A 22,945-nucleotide genomic window follows, 5' to 3' on the forward strand; every position below is an offset into this window, starting at 1 on the left:
TTTTAATAATGTTCCTTCATGCTATTCCTTTGGAACAATAAAAGTGAGCTAATATATACAAACAACTCTCTTTTGTGTGGTAAAAGGGGAAGAAAAGAAATATGATATTATGCGATTTTTTTTATTAAATAAATTCTTTTGTTTCTAAGTTTATGCCACAAAATATATTCAAAATACCTGTGTAATTTAGGGTTATTTTTTCCTTTCAGATATGGTTGGAGCAATCGGCCCTATATTTGCCTCTGTAGATTATTTCAACTCACTTCACATTTTCTAGTGCAACCTATTGTAGACCCAGATATAGCAGCTGTCTCTCAAAGTTAAGCATCAAATGTCAAAAGTTTGGTAACAAAGAATGTTTAGAGTTCTAGTAAAACTAGAGTACTTCTTTGGAGAATTGTCAGTTTGAGACATTGTTTCTCAAGTTTCATTCCTTGATATATTCTCTTTTCGATTTTAGCCATAGGTGCATGTTACACCAAAGATATGCCTGTGATTTATTCTGTCTCTGTTGGATGGAGCAACATAGCTCTGCTTCCTTTAGCCATCCTCTAAGGAACAGTATCAGTAAAATTGTGTATCAGATACTAGTTATAAAATTATGAAGCGTAAAAGTAAATACGTTTAAAAAATCTTGTATGATCTAAAATTAGCTGATGTATCCACAGTGGTCTGTTTAGCACCCTTGAGGAAACGCTGACCACAGTGAAAGCATGGCCAGCTCCTCCCTACCCTCGCAGGTCCGGAGCAGACCACATCCTGAATGGAACTGGCCGTTCTTGCAGAGTCCCTTCCTTAACTTCTCAGTGACAGCTTCCACCCAGGACTGATGTCTCTGGTCCAGATTATTTTTACCTCCACACTTTACCCAGTCAATCCCTGAAATCAGTACTGAGGTCACATACATTATCATTTTATTTATTTTTAAAACTTTTTAGAAATGCCATTTCCTTTCTTCTCCCTCCTTTCTGTGGCAAAGTTTCTGATCCTTATTTCTTACACCTTTTGCAAAACACTGCCCATCATCTGATTTTCTTTTTCTGGGACAGACACTTCTCTGACTTTATCTTATTCTAATCTTTGAGTGGTTAATTTGGTGATGCCTTTTCCCTCCAATTACTAAGCTTTTTTCTCCCTTTATACCAACACTCTGAGAGAGCCTGCTGCCTGTATAAAAGCTCAGATTGTTCAAAAAAACCAGGTAGCAATTCCTGCTTCACGCAATCTAGAAAAATCGGATTTCCTCACTGACTACTCAAATCGATCCTGCTTTGCATATAAACATGTAATATTTTTGTATACATAATACCAACATTTTATTCCACTAAGCATCGGATTATAGTTTTTATTCTGTTATATTGTTCAATAAATTCAGACTAAAATTATGTATTTTTAAAATTTTTATATCAGAGCTTTATTGAGATATAATTCGTACGTTTAAAGTGCACAATTCAATGGTTTTAAGTATATTCACAGGGTAGTGTAACCATCAACACAATTAGTTTTTGAACATTTTCATTACCCCAAAGAGAAACTCTATACTCTTTCTGTCACTGTCCATTCTTCTCCAAGTACCTGCTTAAGGCAACAATGGATCTACTCTCTGTCTCTTTAGATTTGCCTCTTCTGGACATTTCATATAGATGAAATCATGTAGTATGTGGTCTTTGTAACTATCTTCTTTCACTTAGAATGATGTTTTAAAGGGTTATTCCTGTTTATCACATATCAGTACTTTATTTCTTTAATTGCTGAATAATATTCCATTGATGGATATACCACATTTTATTTATCCATTCATCAGTTGATAGACTTCTGGGTTACTTCCATATTTTAGAATCATGAATAATACTTTTATAAATACTTTTGCACAAGTTTTCATGTGGATGTGTTTTTCTTTTGGATATATATCGAGGAGTAGAATTACAGTATCATATGGTAACACTGTTTTTAAATCTTAGAGTTTATTTCTGAACTTGAAATTCTATTCCCTTGATCTCTATGTCTATCTTTATGCTGGTACCACACTGTCTTGACTACTGCGGCTTTGTAGTAAGTATCAAAACCAAGAAGTATGAGTTGAACTTCTTGAAGTGTTACTTTAATTTAGTACAACTTTGTTCTTTTTCAAAATCGTTTTGGCTAATTTGAGTCCCTTACATTTTCATATGAATTTTAAGGTCAGCTTGTCGATTTTTTCAAAGAATCAACTATGTTTTTTTTTTTAATGTATTGACATCTGTATTGAATTTCTAAATCAATTTGGGGAGTAGTGCCATATTAAGAATATTAAACTTCTTGATTCATAAATACGAACCTTCTCATTTATATATTTTCTTTAATTTTTTCAAATATATTCTAGTTTTTGAGGCATATGTTTCACAATAGTTTTGTGAAATTTACTTTTAAATATTTTATTCTTTTTGATGTTATTCTAAATGGAATTGTTTTTTAAATTTTATTTTCCAATTGCTTATTGCAAGTGTATAAAACACAACTGATTTTTGTATGTTGATGTTTCCTAAAACATTGACGAACTTGTGTATTAGTTCTAATTTTTTTCAGTGGATTCCTTAGGAAATTTCTATACACAAAAGCATGTCATCTGGAAACAAATGCTGTTTTAGTTCTTCCTTTCCAATCTGGGAAATGTGTGATCAATAGGCACAAAGGAAACGTATGTGGATTTAAAACAAACAAAACACTAAAACTGTGATTACAATAGTTTATATAGCTTTCTGTTTCCACAACACTAAATTTGAAAAACTTAAAGTTTTCTGGGCTTGTTTTGTGAATCCTTGCAATATTTTCAGGGCAGATGGAAAACAAATACCTTTCTTAGAGGTGCTCAGATGATCCATTGTGCTGAATTATACTGATGAACACTCATTACATTTTTTGATTGACACGTGGACTCACAAGCCCTGCTCTGATGTCAGGATGGTCCTAAATGGGTGCCCATTGCCTGTGAAACAGTGACTGCATTTCCACAGCCTTTCAGAGCATCTGCCAGTGCTACCCAAACAAATCCTGGTGTAATTAGGCAGTTCTAATGTAAATATTTAATAGAGGCATGGGATTCTCATCTGATTACTTTGCTGCTACAGAGAAATAAGACCTAATTTAACGGTAAGCCTATAATTAGCAAATAGGACTCTTTTGCTAGAGTAAATGAAATCCCTTGCATTTTGACAATAGCTTGCTCTTAAAAATTAAAGTTAAATAACCTAGATAATCATGGTCCTAGTTTGAACACACTAACCTCGTCAATCTCATTTAAGTTGCTTTTAAAAGCTAAATTCGAAATCACTATTTTCTTTAGTAGATTCTATTAGGAGCTGTTATATTATTTATGTTTAGTAACATAGGAATCTTCTACTCCTTTCGTCGCCCTTCCTTTCCTTTTTCTTTTTTTTCCAGTGCTTGCAGAGTGCATGTCTGAGTATTAGAAAGTTCGTGGATTTTAGAGTTCCCATTAAAACAGCACAGGTATAAATGGTGCAGATAATCTTTGTTTGGTTTTCTCTATTAAGAGCGAAAGGCACTCAGTGGCTTCATCTCCATGTTTCAGTGGGGGATGTGGTTTGAGCCAGTCTGAATTTTCAGTGTCTTAAGGTGGTTAGCCCTGGCTATTGTTGAACAAGTTTCTATTGGTGACCAGGGCAGCTGACTGCCCTTTTATTTGGTGCCACTGATGAGGATCCAAACCAAGGCTGCCAGTTTGTTCTACAGTTATTAGTAATGACAAGATCTTGGCTATGGCCACGAGAAAGCGTGTCTGAGAAAAGTGGGTGGATAAGGTCACTGTGGAAAGGAGATCAAGCAACCGAGAGGCTAGAGTGTGGGAGGGATTGGCTACATGTATCCTGAAACTGCCGAGAATGAAAGCCAGAGAAAGTCTCCTGTTTCGTAAAAGGAATGATAGGAGCTAGGATCTAGACTCAATAGAAACGAATGAAAGTAAGAAAGAAAGAAAAAAAGAGTTATAAAAAGAATTATCTGATATATGAGATTCAAAGCTTGAGGGGTCTTTAGAAGGTAGGGAAGAAAAATAGTTTGAAAAGAGCAAGGGAGAGCAAATCAACCATTCACCCCACTTTCCACCAGGAACGTGGAAGGAGCATTTATAGAAGAGGTTAAGAATGCAGGGAGATTTGCTGCTGGTGGAAGGTAAGATCCAGAGGGCTCATGAGAAGTTTTCAGAAGTTAGAGAGTGGTGGAAATGTGAGAGAGGAAATGTCAGAGCCTTTTGGTGATAAGAGACTGGAGGTTGACTGATGTCTTGGGTTTCTTGTGACTGAAGACAGAAGAATCAAGCTTAAGGAAGCTGTTCCTGTTGGTGCAAAGCAGGTAGCGGTGAGAAGGCTGAGATGTGGGGGATGGAGTGAAGTGGTTCCCTGGGGCTCTCTCCACCTCTGAGATGGGTGTAGAAGCGCTGGAGGCATCAAGTTGGTTGGCCCAGCGTGCCAATCAATTTGTGTTCCCTGCTGGGAGGAGGAAACGCGCTTGGAGCATGTGTGTTTTTGTGCACTCTCATTGATGAAACAGACTTTGGGAGAAAACTTATGATATGAGTTGAGTAGGCCCAGCTTCTGCCTCTGATGATGAAGGCCCAAGGAGGCATGACCCCGTGCTCAGGACCCTGGTCCGCTCCAGATGCTGTGACATTCTTCAGTACTGCCCCAGTTCTCCAGAACTTCTCAAATTCTTCAACGGTCTATATCTCAAATACATTATTTGAAGTGTAAGAAACCTAAGAAATATTCAAGTCCAACCCTCTCCATTTTACAAATGAGAAAATTGAGAATGAAATGGATTAATTAAGTACCTTGGATAATGCCTTGCTGAAAGTTAATAGACAAACCAGAATTATAAATCAGATATCTTAATTCCTAATTTTTTGCTTTTCGGTTTGAAGAGACTCCTGTTGGTTTCTAAATTATTATGGCTTTAATCACTTTTAAAGAATACTTTTAGGTCAAAAGATATACAGATTATTTAAGTCATAAATTAAGAATTTTTAAAGTGGTAGTGTTTTGATAATGGGAATATAGAATAAATACATATTTCAAGCATTTTTCACAAAATTCTTAATGCTATTGAATGGACAATATTAACATGTAGAAATTCCTAATGCTATTGAATGGACAATATTAACATGTTTTGGGGGGCCTAAAGCCTGAACAAAGAGTATAAATTTGGGGTTACTATAAGAACCGTTCTTGGAGAATATTTTTTGAATTTTCTCTTTCAATCTGCCTGGCAATAAAGAAAACATTGGAGAATCAGCACTCCTGTATTGGAGATTGGAATTCCTTTAGTCAGTAGATTTTGAACTTCTTGTATGAAGAATTTTCTCAAGGTGACATTGAACTCTAATCTGTACTTTTAAAATAACTAACGTTAAAAGCCCTCGGCCGATCTGTTAGCACACATCTGAGGCATCAAGGTGATTGCACTGTGGCTTCCTTGTTGCAGAAATTCCTTAAAATTTTGGATATTGCTTAAAATATTATGTTTTCTACTGATTGTTGTGTGATTTTTTTTTGGGGGGCAGAATTCACACATAGAAGGCAAACTAAATACAAATTGGAAAAGAATAAAAGAATTACGAATTAGGTGGAATAATTTATGTATATTACATGAATGACCTGTAATTTTTAGTTTTTCTGTAATGAAAAACAAAAAATACTATTTAGGTTGAATTTTCTTCCTCAAAACACAACTTTCAAGATAGAATAATGGGCAAATTCAATCCAACTTAACTTTATAGACGATTAAATCATGAATATACTAGTTTCTATGTCTGCTGGATCTCCTACACGATTTTAAGCAGTTAAAAGTAAAAATATCAATACAAAATAAAAAAATAATATTTGATTCATCGGGTTATTACATCATAAACCTTCAATATTAAATATAATTTTCTGTACTATTAATTTTCTATAAAGACTATCAGTTTCTACAAAAGGAGCTTTTATTTTATTTTTTATTAATTTATTTAAATTAGTTTCAGATTTACAGTACATTGGTTAGACATCTATATAATTCGTAAAATGGTTCCCGCAATTGCTCCTTCCCTCCCCTGACCCTCCACCTAGCTAATGTATTAATGTTAACTGCATTCCCTATGCCGTGCTCCTCATCCCCCCGACCATCCATCAGCTACTAATTTGTACTTCTTTAACCCTTCACCCCATTCTCCCAGCCCCCCAAATCCCCATCCATCACCAAATTGTCCACTATATTTGTGAGTCTATTCCATAAATTCCACGTATAAGTGAAATCATATAGTGTTTATCTTTCTCTGTCTGACTTAAATACCTTCTAGGTCCATCTAAGCCATATCTTTTTCCACCCCCTTCCTTTTAGTCTGTGTGTGCCTTTTAATCTGAAGTTAGTCTTTTGTAGGCAGCATATGTAGGGTTCTTGTTTTCTTATCCAAAAGGAGCTTTTGATAACTGCTATGCTATTCTGAATCAGTTGCTTAATAACTTCATATTAATTTATAGCTGATTAATAAGGAATGATAAAGTCTTTTTTTCTCTGTTCTACTTCTTCTGCCTTTAAATTTTCAAATATTCTAGAAGTTTAAGAGGAGGAAAAACGATAAATTAAATATAAACAACGTATGTGTAAACTTCCAATATTGTCTTTGCATTCTGTACACAACATCTTATAATCTATAAAGATTTCCTTGTTAATATTTCAAATACTGATGGAATTGATGTTTCATTTGGATCCATCATTCAAATTTTTTTACCCTTGTTTCAAAAGAAAGTATACTGTGACATATCAAACGGGTTTTTTTTAACTGCTCGGAAAAACAGTTTGCCTCCTTAGAAACCACTCAGATATTGAGTTTCTTTGACCAAGAGGTCAATATATCTTCAGTGGCATCAGAGTAATTATAGAAAAGAAGGCACCAGAAAGGCCCTGACTCTTAACTTAATCCATGCTTAAAACATAAGAATAACACACGATTGTCAGACTGAAAATGAAAACTACGTAACTGAATCAGAAATTCCTGGAGGCATCTGATCATCCTGGACAAGAGAAAAATATTAGTGGTCAAACCAGTCCATATTTCAGGGAAATGAGATTCCAGATTTGCTATTCAAATTGTTCTTACCTGTGCCTCACAGCAATATTTGCTATCACATTCTCTTGCAGATGAATTGGTCAGGTCTCTCCACATGATTGGACAGTCAGCTCATGTGGGGCTTTCTTCACCCGACCTACACTGAAGTTATCTAATTATAAGACAGCCTGTGTTTTCTTTCTGAATTGCAGCCAGTTTGTGTGTGAAAGAGTAAATTATCTCATAGAAAATTAGGGAAGGGCATAAACTTATTTATAGTTGCTTTAAAATTTCACAGGAAATTAAGGATCAGAAATGCTAAATTGAAGTTAGGAAAGAACTCTATACTTCTAAGTTCCTTGACTATTTCTCTTTTTGGTCACCTTGCTTCATATCTTTCATATCGTATAAACAAAATTGAGAAAAATAAATGCCCCATTTTACCCTTTTCTCAAAACCCTTTAAATTTTTCATTTCAACATGGTATACAATAAGTTTTGTTTTGAATTAATGCAGACTAAATCATTCAGGCAATATTACACTGAGGAAGAATTAGAGAAGGCATTCAAGATATTTTTAAATTATTTAAATAATATCAAAGAGCTGTCAGTCTTATGGAGAATTAAGGGACCAATACCTAAGAAAACAAAAATACCCAAACGTGATTCTAGATCTTAGGAGGAACAATTTTTATCTAGCTCCTGAAAGCCTAAGAAGTTGAAAATATCTTTAATCAGTTCCAGGTTTATGGATAAAAATTGGAGTTCAAGGTCCACAAAGGTTCATGGTAAGTGCCCAGGGCTTGCTCTGAAAGTCTACACCTTAAAAGAAGCTAAACTAACATAGATCAGCCTCCTTAAGGATGTTAAACTAGGTGGAAATCATCCTCCTTCTTGACTGGACTGAGATGATCTAGGATTTCTTTTGTCATTAAGCTCCTGTCAGTGTAAATTCTGATAATGCCATTATAGGTTTTTCAGTTCTCTCTGTTCAATATCCAGCATCCATAAAAATAAATAAATAAGTACATAAATAGCACTGCATTTTAGAAAACATGACCCAAAACCTATAGAAATAATGATCAGTTGAAACTAATCAACAAGCAATCCAGATAACAGTCACAATAGTAATTATTATTTCTATTTATGTTGAAATAACTATGATTGGCAGGCTCAGGGAAATAAAACAGAAGATTGAAAATTTAGCTGATAAAAAGGACCAAATAGAAATTCCAGAATGGAAACATGATAATGAAAATAGAAATATAATCAATAACTGTAAAAGCAAATTAGACATGGCCATAGAGAGAATTAATAAATGAGATATTACATAAGACAAAAACTATGTGTGTATATATATTTGTGTATATATATATATACATATATATATAACTGATAACACAGTCTCAATATACATAAAGCAAAAATTCACATTAAAAATGAAAGTAGACAAATTCACAACCATAGTGCATATAAAATTTACAAAAATCTGGTATACCTTGGGCAACTTTTCAGAGGACCGGTATAAACAATTTATTATTTGGCCACAAAGAATTAACCATAAATTGCTATTACATGGAAATTAAGCAACACATCACTAACTCTTGAATCAAAGAAGAATCACAGTGTAAATTAAAAATAATTTGAACTAAAGGATAAGATTCTTCCTCATGAGATTTGTAGTATGTAGCTAAAATCATGCTTAGAGGGGGATTTATAGTTGTACATGAATATTTTAGAAATAGTATAAAGGCTTAAATATATAAGTTAAGTATTCCTCAAGAATTTATATATTTTATTAAAAATAAATTTAAAATTAATAATAAATTGAAAAATTCAATGAACATGTTATTAATGGATTAGATATAACAGAGAGAAAATCAATGAGAGATCGGGAAATCAAGACAGATGAGACCATATCGTCCGGAATAAAGGGTAAAGAGACAAAGTGATGTGAAAGAGAGAAGAGGTTTAGAAGCTAACAGAAGAGCGTGAGAAGATCTAAACACGAGTTCCTGAGGGAGGAGAAAGAACCAATGGGACAGATGCAATATTTCAAAAGATAATGGCTCGCAATGTTCCAGAACTGATGAAAGACCTCAATCCTCACTTTCAAACTCCCGACAGACCCTGAGCAGCTTAAATAAAAAGAAACACTAAGAATCATTGTAGTGAAACCGTAGAAAATCAGAGAAAACCATCGCGGGAGCAGCCTTTAGACTGACGGCTTCTCTAAAGCATAAGTCGGCTGTAAGAGAGAAGTTAAAATGGCCACTTGTCTTGAATTTAATATGCAGAGAAATCACCTCTCAAGAATCAAGCCAAAAATAAGCACTGTTTTCAGATAAACAAAACCCAAAAATGTTTGCTACTTTAGACTTATTCACTTTTGCATCGATTAAATTGCATGATGAAGTTGAGATGCGGAAGACATTACCCCACCCCCGCTAAATCTTTGAAGTTCACGATGGTCACCCTACTCCCTACCGTTCTCCCTGATGAGATAGAGTACTGAGATTCACGTGCTGCTTGGTAGGAAGAGAGAGCTCCAGTGACTTGCACTTGGTCCTATGTAACCACTGGTCTTAGTCAGTGAATGGAGGCACCAGTGTAAGGATGCTGCCTGCTTCTAAAGATGTCTCTTCAAACTATACACTCAGGAACTGTTAAAGTAACCATAAAATGGGATTGAAGTCTTTTACTTTTGCCAGGACACTTTTATGAAAACACCATTGTTCTCCTGTCACCCGTTAAGCCCCAAATAAAGCTAGGGGTATGTAGCAGTGTTTTGGGTTCCCAGGAATTAGCTGAGAGGCAGTGCCTTATAATCTTTGAAAGACTTGGTACTTTCATTCCATAGAAGAACTACCCTCTGATTATGGTTAGGAAATTTTTCACAGGGTATACATAATGGCCATACTGCAAGGTTCATTTTGAAGTTCACCTTGCCTTCCTTTGCTCAAGAAGTTTTTGTCTGTAAACTATTTCAGGACCAGATATTATTTATTATGGTGACTCAAGACAGACTTTTGTTCCCCAGACTTAAATTTTTATTTTTATTTTTTGATTTGCTTTCAGAAAACTCATGTTCAATCGGATGTGGCAATATTGTGAATCAAAACGTATTTATTGTGCCAGTCCTACTACTTCTTTTGATAACCATGTTTGCCTCAGGGAGTGCTGAGGCTTGACATTTGTCACCTTAGGGTTGGAGACACCTCTTATCCTTCATGGCAGAAGCAGTGAAATCTCACAAAATCTTGCTATAAACAGGAATTTTATTTTGGATGAGCACAGGGGTACTTTAATGAACTAATCTAGCCATTTCATTGCATTTCTCTCCGGGTTTATGGATAAGGACTGTCACTGCCACCTGCCTTGTTTTGCCTGGAATCAACGCCAGCTTCCGCTTGTTGTTACCTGTACTGTTACTAACCTGGGTTAATTAGGGTTTGGGGGATGTAAGCAACAGAAACCAATATTAAGTGATAAAGGAGATTTATCAGAGTACTATCAGAGGAGCTCAAAGAATAATTAGTTGCCGGACCCAAATCTGAAAAAAAAAAAAAGTAAAAAGAATCGAGGAGCTCTAGAGGGTGGGTTAAAGGAATAGCAGTTAAGTTAGTCCAGGGATGGGGTGTGAGTTGATAATCCCTCAAAAATAATTATCTCTGTTATGTCGATTGCTTCTTTAATCCTGGAAAACGTCTAATCACGGCAAAAATTCAAATGTATACACAGCATGTATCATTGACAATTGCGCCATCAAAAATTTTGCAAAGTTTTATTGCAAGTTTATGTTGACATCTCTAAAAGCACTTTTAATTCAAATATTTCCATCAATACACTAAAAAACAAGAGAACAAAAAGGTAAGTAAATGAGAACCGTGTCATTTTAAGACCAATAATAATTATTACTTCTTAGTGTGTGACCTTCTTTAATCAGTTTGTAAATATTCCCAAGGAAAGAAATTGAGTGGTAATTGGAATGTTAACTACTCTGACTTCTGCTGAAAAATTAACTTAGGAAGTTACGTCTTGTCAAGAGTATCTTAGAATACCCTGGGGACAGTTTCCTGGTTTAGGAAGCAAAGTTTTTATTAGTTTGGTAACAGGAAGCAAACGAGTTATCGAAGATTGGAAGTGAGGCAATCACTGTTGGGAAAACTTTTATAAGCTGACTGAGTTTAGGATCAAAAGAAATGGAAAAAGCCATATGCAGGGAAATAGCAAATAATACAATTTTGGCGTATTAAGACAAGTATAGTATGTAAGGGCAAAGGAGCCCAGAAGAGCTGGATGTTCCAGATCCTTAGAAAACTAAGCAAACAACTCACAATTCCCCTCTTCTTTATCTGCTTCTAAGAACATATCACTTGAAGTAGTGGATAAAAATGAATCTCAGGCTGGTAAGGTCACATGGTGAGACACTTTGATTGAAGCCGCAGAGGGCTTCTGCTGAAACAGACTTCTCTCACTAGAGGTAAGAGGGAGACGCTGGAGTTGGCCGAGTTATCAGAAGCTATATTTAGAAATGTCGTAAATGGGCGAATAGTTACTAAAATTGTCTCAGTCGATTGGAGAAAAGTCAGACAACTCTAAACTCAGGCTGGATTAATGAAGAATAAATTCTTTCTCTGACCCTTTCTGCTGTGCCCTCTGAGTAACTTGAACTTGCCTGCGAACTTCAGAGCAGGTGAAGAGTGTGCCAGCACTTCAGCCATGACTGTGCTCACTCAGGGAGTAGTGATGACAGAAATTATAAGCCAGAAATTGTCTTCTCACAGCTGGGAAAAAGACTTGTGGCCAGTGGAGTGGATGCAAAGACTGGAATGCAGCTCCGTAAACTAATTTGGACTAATTCCGTGATCCTAAAAATGGTCAGGCTCAGCTTTCCCTTCAATCAGGTGATGGTGTTAATCTCTGAGTTGCTTCTGGATTGACGCTTCGTGCTCAATATTTGCTCACTAAATAAAAAATATTTTATAATAAAAAATTATTGTCATGTATTTCTTTTTAAACGATTTTTTTTTTTAGTCCAATACTGTCAGACTCCACGCTTATTTGCTACTAACGCTAGGTGTCAGGCTAAGAATAGTCCTGTTTTCTATGCTAATATGAGCCGAACCAGTTCGTCTAGGTATCTTGTCTATTTAGATTTCTTTTAGCTGTCTTCTGAATTTCCATTATATATTGTTAGATTACTTATTCACACTTTTCAACAGTAAGGATACTAAAATATTAGGCAAATAAAAAATATACTTCTATTTCTAATGCCAGTATCACAAATGAAAGTCTCAAAGACATTTTGAAAGTAAATCTTACAACCAAATGCATCATAGTTAGCAATCTACATTACCTTTACCTAGATATACTGTTGTCATGTACATTTTCCAGCCTTCTCTATTTCTTTCTTCCTTTTTTCCCCTTGTGGAATTACAAGTATTATGACAAAAACAACATTTGCCTACACTCAAAATGACCTTGAAAATCAAACAAACGCAATTATAAAGATGAGAAATTAATAGCATCCCCTTTAAGGTTATTTTCTAATGGATTTTAACATCACTTAAACATCTTTAAAGCTTTAGGTATTCATGCTTGAGTGTCAATTTACTAAGAGTATAGGTGCACCTTATATACAAGTAGTCTTACATACAAGTGCACACAGAAATAGATGCAATATGATTTTACATAAAATTAGTAAATTATTTCATTTCACATCAGTATTCTGTAATAGAGAAGGTAAGAAAAAATGGTTCAAGCTCAAAAGAGCAGTTTGAAACCATTAAGCTAGGGCATCATGGGCTATAAAAATTGAACTGGCCTCTAAGAAAATATAAACAGATAAATTGCATTCCACGAATAGAACCTCTAGCCCCCAGGGGAAAAAAAAAGCATTTTGTGTGTGTGTGTGTGTGTGTGTGGGAAAAAAAGCATTTTGTTGTGTGCGTGTGTGTGTGTGTGTGTGTGTGTGTGCACACGCGCGCGTGCCATTCATTCATTTAACTCATATGTATGTATGTATGACAGTAAATGTATGACAATGGCTTACAATTTAAGAAAGTCTTGCTGTGGATGTGTTTAGTGAAGTCAATAATCCTTTCTTAATTTCAGATAGTAACAACCGCCTTCTTATTTTAGCCAGTGTAAGATTGTGCCTGTGGATGTTTAGTACTTTGTATTCCTCGTGCCATTCATTCATTTAGCTCATATGTATGTATGTATGACAGTAAATGTATGACAATGGCTTACAATTTAAGAAAGTCTTGCTGTGGATGTGTTTAGTGAAGTCAATAATCCTTTCTTAATTTCAGATAGTAACAACCGCCTTCTTATTTTAGCCAGTGTAAGATTGTGCCTGTGGATGTTTAGTACTTTGTATTCCTTGAAAGAAGAGGTTTTCAAGAAATTATTTCTTTTTCCAAGAACCAATGTAATTAACCAGCTGCATGTGACAGTTTTTACTGAAGGACGATTTGATAAAAAGTCAAGACGCTGGAGGACACAGCAGGTTTTCCTAAACGAGGTTCTTGTGGTTGAGACGGTATACTGAGCTCAAGGCGGAGGAACCGTTTTCCTTGTCTGTCACTTGAGGAGTGCTCCAGCCCCTGGCACTTTCTAACTGCCTCTGCCCCCTCCCAGTGCTGAGGGGCTGGAAGCGCTGGCTGGATCAATTGACTTTTTGATCAATTTCTTATTGTTTCTCCTGCCCTTTTAAATTGCCCATCAATGCTTTGTTTTCTCCAGAGCATCTTTTCAGACCTAGATAGGAAAGTCACCTCCTCGGGTACAGAGAGTGATGATCCCTCACAGATAAAGCTTGGAGGTGAAGGGCTCAGAACTGAGCAGATATTCCCTCCCTTCCTCTTTCTGATGCTGCTGGTAGCACAGGGAGACCTCTAAATTAATTAAATTAAATTTTCTTCTTTTTGTTTGCAGAAGACCTCTGCCTTCTGCCCTAATGACAAGGTTATAATAGTATCAGAATTATAAAAAAGAAAAAGTCAAGGGTACATTTCTTAGAACCGCTTCTACTCTTACTCACCAAGCACGCAGTAACCAGCCGAGGTGTTTCCCTGTTCTTGTCCTTCAGATCCTGACAGGTTTTCCAAGCCGTGGGATGGTTAAGCTATTCTCTCTGAATCTCCAGCCTGGGCCATCCAGGCCTGAGGAAGGAGAACCTCACTGTGCCCTGACATTTAATAGTCACCTAGAGGGAGAAGCAGACACCAGCATAAAAAGACATTTTCTCCTCTTGCATAACAGAATCAATTATGAGAAATTTTGGAAAACTTCATGTCAGCTTGTAGACATTGATATTTTTTAGTAAACACAGATACAAGGCAAGGAAGAAGGCAAGTTAAATATAGCCTTTGTCTGTCCTCCCACTGATTACAATCTAGAAAGTACCACCGATAATAGACAATAAAATGCTTTAGAATTATTAAGAATGACTGACATATAAATATGTGTATATTCTTCATATATAAAATTTCTTAATTGCTCTGTTCTCTTTATATTTATGCATTCATTAAAAGTCTCTTGAGAATTATTAATAGAAACTAAATGTATGACAATGGCTTACAATTTAAGAAAGTCAATGTGTTTAGTGAAGTCAATAATCCTTTCTTAATCTTTTATTCTATGTATTTGTATCAGTATGTGTGTTTTTAGACATTTATATATAATGAGTAACATAAATACATGGAGAATTTTGTGTTAATAAGAGAGATGAATTAAAATATAAGTTACAGTTTATTGACCAATGTCATGGACTGGGCACCATGCTAAGCATAGCATCTCATTAACTTTTCACAACAAAGCAAAAAGAAGGTTCTTTTATGATCCTCACTTTGTAGATTGTGGAACTGAAACTTGGAGAAATTCGATTACTCACTCACAGTCACGTACTGAGTACTAGGCAGAGTGAGGACTCAGAAACTACTTCCAACTGACTCCAGAAGCCCATGATTTAAACCACCGATCCTCTCTCGTTTGAAGAGAGGCCTTTTCAAAACGCTGATGGTAAAAAAAGAAATACGCTGTTGGTAGTTGTTGCTCTGTACAGAAAGATTCACCCCTCACCTTCCTGGCCATCTTAAGTGCACATATTTAACTCAGGGATAAGAAAAAGAGGTAAACTGTATATGGGCAACATAATAGGACGCCAAGGATATTTTCGAAATTTTCTTTTCCAGTCGGAAAAGCAAAACATGCTAATTTATCATAATTTGAGTGAAGAGAAAGTTTTACTGTCAACAGTTATTTTTCGATCTATATTTCAAACTGAATTGACTTCTTTCCAGTATAGAAATAATCATAGTTTTAAAATTGCATTTTTTTCATGTTCACTGATCAGAAGGCAATATTGTCACGATGGTAGTTCTCCCCAAGTTAATCTATAGATTCTATGCAATTCCAATAAAAATCCCAGCAAGTTATCTGTGGATATTAACAAACTTATTCTAAAGTTTACATGGAGAGGCCAAAGACCCAAAAGAACCAACTCGATATTTAAGAACGAAGTTGGAGAATTCACATTACCTGACTTCAAAACTTCCTCTGAACCCACAGTAAAGACGGTGTTCCAAATAGATCAATGGAACAGAATAGAGAGCCCAGAAATAGGGTCACATAAATATAGTCAACAGATTTTTAACAAAGGAGCAAAGGCAACAAAATGGAACAAAGATAGTTGTTTCAACAAATGGTCTGGAACAATTGGACACCCTCAAAAAAAAACAATAAATAAATGTAGACACAGACCTCATGCTTTTCACAAAAATTATCTCAAAATTATCTCAAACCGAATCACAGACCTAAACGTAAAATGTGAAACTATTAAACTCCTAGAAGATAACGTAGGAGAAAACTTCAATGATTTCAGGTGTTGTGATAACTCTTCAGATACACCAAAGGCATGACCTATGAATACAATAATAGTTGACTTTTATTAAAATTAAAACTCTGCTTTGTGAAAGATAACTTCAAGAGAATGAGAAGAAGAGCCACAGACAAGGAAAAAGAAATTTCTTTTTTATTAATCAGACATATCTGACAAAAGACTATTATCCAAAGTATAAAAACACTTAAAACTCAACAATAAGAAACCAAACAACAAATTAAAAACTAGACCAAAGGCCTTAACAGCCATCTTACCAAAGAAATATACAGATGGCAAATAAGCATATGAAAAGATGTTCAACATCATATGTCATCAGGGAAATGCAAATTAAAACAGAAATGAGACACCGTTAACACACCTATTAGAATGTCCAAAATTTGGAAATCTGACAACAGCAAACGCTGGTGAGGATGCGAAGCAACAGGAACTCTCATTTATTGTTGGTGGGAATGTAAAATTGTACAGCTACTTTGGAAAACATTTTGGCAGTTTCTTACAAAATTGAACATAGTCCTACCATATGATTCAGCAGGTGTTTTCCTTGGTGTTTACCCAAATGAAATGAAAATTTATTTCTATACAAAACCTGCACTCAGATGTTTATAGCAGCTTTATTCATATTTGGCAAAACTTGGAAGCAATCAAGATGTACTTCAGTAGGTGAAAGGATAAATAAAGAGTGGTACAACCAGACAATGGAAAATTATTCAGTGTTATAAAGAAATGAGCTATCAAGCCATAAAAAGACCTTAAATGCATATCACTAAGTAAAAGAGGCCAATCTGAAAAGGCTACATACCGCATGAGTGCAATTATATGACATTCTGGACAAAACACAACTATGGAGATAGTAAAAACAAACTCCGATTTCCAGCAGTTAGAGAGGAGGGAGGGATGAATGGTCAGAGCTCAGAGGAATTTTAGAGGAGTGAAAATTCTCATTACGATGCCATGGATACATGTCATTATACATTCATCCAAACCCACAGGCTGTACTATACCAAGAGCGAACTGTAAGGTAAACTATGGACTCTGGTGATTATGATGTGTCAATTTGGTTCATCAACTGTAACAGATGTAGTCCTCTGGGGCGGGGGAGGCGGTGTTGATCATTAAAGGGGGGTGGGCTCTGGATGTCCTAATTCCAGAAGCTCTAGTTACAGTCTCTCGGCCATCACAGCTGCTTCCTTGTTTCTAAGTAGTCGTCTTGCTGGTTCTGCAAGAGCTTTGATGAATCAGTTTAGAAGGAAAGAGAAAGGAGGAGGTAGAGAAAGAGGAAGAAGAAAAGGAAGAAGTAGAAAAAGGTTATTTCATTGATTTTCATCTTTTACATTTTATTGCTATAATTTTTTTAGCCTATCAATTTTCTTCTGATTATTGACTGGAACAAATATAATATATAGTTTCTTTATTATCATTATTTGAAGATATTTTGTATTTCCAGTTTGTATTATTTTTATTTAAGAAAAATATCTCGAGGGTTGTTTAATTGAAGATTTTTATATTTTATTTCCTCTAGTTTCTACTCTATAAAGGTAGCAATGTATTATTTATGCAGTGTGTACATATTCATACCTGTTAACATCTTTATGGGGAATTGCAACTTTTATCATAGCAATGCTCTCTCCTATCGCACTTAAATTTTTTTTTTTTTTTTTGGCTTGATTTTACTTTGCCTGTCAGGATCATGAATCCTACAAAATTTTATTATCGTTTCCTTTTGGCCAATATGTCCCTGAACTTCATTTTAGCCTCTCAAATCACTTTATTTTAGGTGTATTGCTTATGTACAGAATTATAGCTTGGCATTAATTTGTTAGTAAAAGTAAAGGTCTGCTTTTAAAGTTGAGTTAACCCATCTACATTCATTGATACAAATGGTAGATAACTTATACTTTGTAATTTTTATAAATTTTACAATTATTGTGTGTATTATGTCACATTTGCTTTGTTTATGCATTGGTTGTGTTTAGTTTTTGAATTTTTAAATTTCATTCAGTGTTTAATTGCTTATATTTTCTCCTAGTGATTACTTTTTTACTTATATTTTTTGAAGGCACTTTGTACCCTGATTTTTTATGTAAACATTTATTATTTGGTTTGTTGATTTTTTGATAGTTTATCTTTTGACTACTGGCTATTGCCCATACAAAACTTAATTAGTTTATTCCTCTATTGTTCTTCTTTCTTCCATTATTTTGGTTGCATTATTTTTACTTTGTCAGAACACATAACATTTATGCACCTTTCTTTCACCTTCTTCTATATGTTAGCCTCAATCTTAGTTTTACAGATCAGTAGAAAAAATGCTTATCATGATTCTTTTTCCTGAAGATTTCCCCAGTTTTTCTTGTTTGGCTCATTCTCTAGAAGATTCTTCAAGGAGAACTTGAGAGACAAGTATAACCTGGGTTCTTGCATGTTTAAACTCATTTTCCTATAGCCTTGATCATTAAATGACAGTTTTTTTGAGCATAAAATATTTGAATCACTTTTCCATTAAAAATGCTGCTCTATTGCTTTGTTTTTTATGCTTCTTTTAAAAAATCTGATGTCAGTCTAATCCTCTTATCCTTTCAAATTATTGAACTTTTTGTCTGGAAGTCAAAAGGATTTGCCTGTAATTCCCAAAGATCTTTTTAATCATTAAAGTCTTATAGATTTGTTTACATACATTTTGGAGTTCACTGTTGTCAAGGTCCGACCCAGCCAACTCTCTTGCCTTTAGAAGTGTCATATGTCAAAACGCACCTCACCACAGTGAGTGAGTACAAGTAATCCAGAGGGTCCTCACTCAGGCAAACGCAGAGAGGGAAGGCCCTGAGCTGAGATCTTTTGATCTTCCAGGCCCAGCAAGGGAGGCCAGAGGCCCTGGTTATACGTATGTGACAGGAGCCCACCAAGGATTTTGAAGGATTTCTGAATAATGCCAAGGGTGGACTAATTTCTAGCAGTAGTTCTAGAATGGGGAAAGGCAGTTACGGAAGTAGAGCAGTACTGAGTAGGGCCGAGGGGTCTGACGCCCACCCCAAGAGTGTTAACAATTTAGCCAGGTGTCAATTTACTGTGAGTAACATTGCTTTCAGCTTTACTTCTCCACAGACATTTCAAGAAAAGTCCTCAGGTATCTATTGGGTGTCTTCTATATTTAGAAAGAGATCTTATTTTATTTTCAGGAATTTTTATATAAAAGAATTAAGTACTAGTTCTCTTTTATTGTTTTGTTTTTCATTGTCAGAGGCTCCATATTGTATGTTTTTAAAAAAAATATTTGCCTCTTTTCCATTTTAGCCACTTTTCTTCTGACTCTTTTTACTTCTTACTTTAACTCATTTCGTTCTCTTGGTCCTTTTCCCACCTTTCTCCAAGTCCCTTATTAAATATTTTTTTAAACCAATTTCCCTCACAGTATCTTATAATTTAGCCATTAGTGCTGGTATAATTTTCTCCTCCTCTTCCTTCTTTTTTGCTGAGCTCAATCAATTTTCATTTAATTTCTTCCTTAATATATACATTTCTTATACTGGCTATGTGTCCACAAATGCCTGCCTGAGGATATTTGATTCAATTTGAAATATTACGTTAGAGTTTTCTTCTGCTTTGTGGTTAGTTTCCTGAGAGAGAAATTTCATCAGGTAGAAGGTCTGATTCTCACTCTCTGTTTTCCTCCTCTAGTGATGGTGTATAGATGAGGACAGCTTATGTCTGTGTAATTTGTGGACAGGGTACCAGTGAGATGTGTTACAAGTTACCTCTTTCAAGGATGGAAAATTCTTCTTTTGTTTGGTTTGTTTATTTGGTTAGTGTGAAAAGAGATTTTATTCCCTCGATTTTGTTTTTTATTCTCTTTTTTTTTTCTGGCAGACTCACAATGTTCACCCTCTTGCTTCTTTTTCGCTTAACCTTCCAGCCCCCAAAGAATTCTGTTCTCTTCCTTGTACCCTCATCCTTCAGAAACATTGCCTCTCAATCGTGTCACTGTGAGCCCCTCACACTATTATGTCCCGTCTCCGCTGTCAGTGCTCTGATTTATCAAAAGCATTTTTCAGTATTTTCACTCTTACAGTGAATTCTCTCCTTCTGGGAGGAGTTTAGATGGATCGTGGCTTTCTTTACCTATGTCCTCTTCCTCAGCAGTTTTTCCAAACCCTCCTTCTCTCTCCCCCGTCTGTCTGCAAAGCTCGAGAGATGGCGCTGGTGAAACTTGGCATTGACCTTTTTTCCTCCTGTTTTTGGCATTTTACTTTATTTTTACATTGTTTTTCGATTATAGCTGACATTCAATATTTTGTTAGCTTGAGATGTTATTAATTTACTTTTGTACTTATAGATAATTTGAAGTTTATAGTGTTCTATGGATTCTGGTTATGTCAGTCTCCTGGTTTTACTTGTTACACTAAGTGAGGGATGCCACGATGGAGCGATGGAGTGGCCAGTAGGGAGAATATAAGAACCATGGAGTTCTCAGTGTGGTGAGTGCTGCTGGGAGGGTGAGTAGGATGAAGGCTGAAAACCAACCATTGGTTTAGGGTCACCAGTGGCCTCGAAGAGAGTCTAACTGCTGAGCAGTGGTTACGAAAGACCGATTGGAATCTATTCTACAGATAAGACAGCATGAGAAAGTGAATACGGTAAATGTAGCAGGTATAGGACACTTATTTGAGAAGACTTATTATAAAAGATCATACCCACATGTGGTGGTTGAGGGCACTCTCCAGGTCAAGATTGGTTTTTCTTAACTTTTAATTTAACTTTTAAATTAAATTATATTTAATTTAAGTAAATTTTTATAATTTACTTATAAAAAGTACACATATCTTAAATATACTGTCCCTTTGGTGAATTTTCAGAAATTCAACGGCCTGCAGATTAGAGAACAGAATATACAACCACGTTCCTAGAAGTCCCAGTGCTCCATGCGGGCACCAATTATCCCCAGAAGGGGAACCCCTACTCTTGTCTGACACTGCAGTGTTGGCCACTCCTTCGTGTCTGTCTTTCTTTGCTCTGCGTTATGTTTGTGAGAATTATTTACTTCATTACTGGTAGTTGTAGGGTTATCATTCTTATTGCTATTTAATTTTCTATTATCTCCACGTATTGTAATTTATTTATTTAAGTGTTAAATTGGAGTAGTTCACAGTTTTAGATTTTTATGAATAGTGCTGCTATGTACTAGTCATAACTTTTTAGTTTCTAGTCATGTGTTTTCTAGTACATGACTTTTGGTGAACATATGTGTGAATTTATCTAGGAATGGAATTGCTGTGTCATAAAAAACACACACCAAGTAATAACAGCCAAACTATTCTAAACAGGGTTTTTTCTTAAAGTACTATACAGGAATTCCAGCTGCTCAATGATTTTGCTGACACTCGCTTTTTTAAAATTTTATTTTACCAGTTGTGACATGGTTTTAATTTGCATTTCACTGAAGAACAACAAAGTCAGATGTTTATCAGCCAATTGGACCTTGTCTTTGAGAAATGTCAGTTCGAACATTTTGCCCATATTTCTCTTCGGTTGGCTCCCTTTTCCTCATTGATTTGTAGATATTGTTTACATATTCCAGATACGAGTGTTCTATTTACTGGTTGGAGGCTATTTTAAGATATGAGAAATATTAAAGCACATTTGTATATTGATAGGAATAATTTAGTCACGATACAGCATGAAAATTGCAGGAGAGAAACCCTTGAGTGAGCAGCAGGGGATGAATCCAGTCTAGTAGGAGAAGCTGGCTATTGTGGCTATATCGTACGCAAGTTAAATCTTTGTTTATAATTAAAGGTTTCTGATATTTTGCTACTAAAAATGTGATGAATGTTTTAATTAAAGAAAATTGTGTCCATGTATTGGATGACTTTTACTTTCTAAAAATAGAAAATCTTAATTTAAAAAATAAGAAAATAAAGTTTTTTGCACTTATATGAAGGAAAAGCATTCTGTGCTGTGGTCGCTAGCTTTCTATTATGAGGACATACTGGACTGTGCCACGGTGCTACATCTTAGAATATTATTATTGCATCATTTGACTTTTTCTTTTTGCTCCATTTGATTTTCTTTTATCTAGTCTTTTGAAAAATATTCATTTTGCACTATTTTTATCTAATTATTTTGTTGTCCCCTTTTAACTTTAAGCACTTTTGTTAAATTTCCTAATGTTTATTTGTCTTGTTTTTTTAAAACATTTTATTTCTTATTTCAGAAAATTTTATGTTCTTTTGAATATTTTAATTTCTTTTTTACTTTGTTTATTTTTATTATTGTCTTTGATTTCTTCTATATTTTTATTTTTACTAAATTTATTTTTAGCTTTTTAAAATTTGATAATAGAAAATATATTAGGAGTAGGTATTTAAACATTTGAATATTTTTATTCCTCGATTTGGCCTTCGATGGATTTTTGACCCTTTGCAACCCTTCGAGTAGCAAAATATGTAATCTAAAATCCATGGTCTTTGTTTATGCAATCATGTCGTAAGACAAGTCATATAATATGTGGCTGTTTAACAGAAGAGAGAGGTCAGTTTATAATTCTACTCCAGGAAGGCGCCTCATTCCTCCATTAATTTCATCAAATGATACATGTTCATGAGATTGTGGGGATTTCTTTCACTCTGGTATCTGCTAACGAGGTTGACTAGGGACAAGATTTCTCATTATATAATCATAGAGTGAGGAGAGTTTCTTCTTTGTGAGAGCACTTAGGAAACAATACCTCCCCAAACTACAAAACAAACAAACAAACAAACAAACAAAAAGACAGCATGACCTTCTCTGATATTTCAGAGCAAAAAGAATCTTCTTACTTTAACAGCTGTCCTAAAAGAAGGGTAGCCTTCTTCAGAGTTATGCTTGTGACTTTAGAGAAACAACTTTTTGTCTTTGCAAAGTCAGCCAGATTGCGTGCAGGGGGATAGGTCTGTGCCCTCGCGTGGACAACAGAGCATATTA

The sequence above is a fragment of the Pteropus alecto genome, unplaced genomic scaffold (assembly GCF_000325575.1).
Source record: "Pteropus alecto unplaced genomic scaffold, ASM32557v1 scaffold87, whole genome shotgun sequence".
NCBI lineage: Eukaryota > Metazoa > Chordata > Mammalia > Chiroptera > Pteropodidae > Pteropus > Pteropus alecto.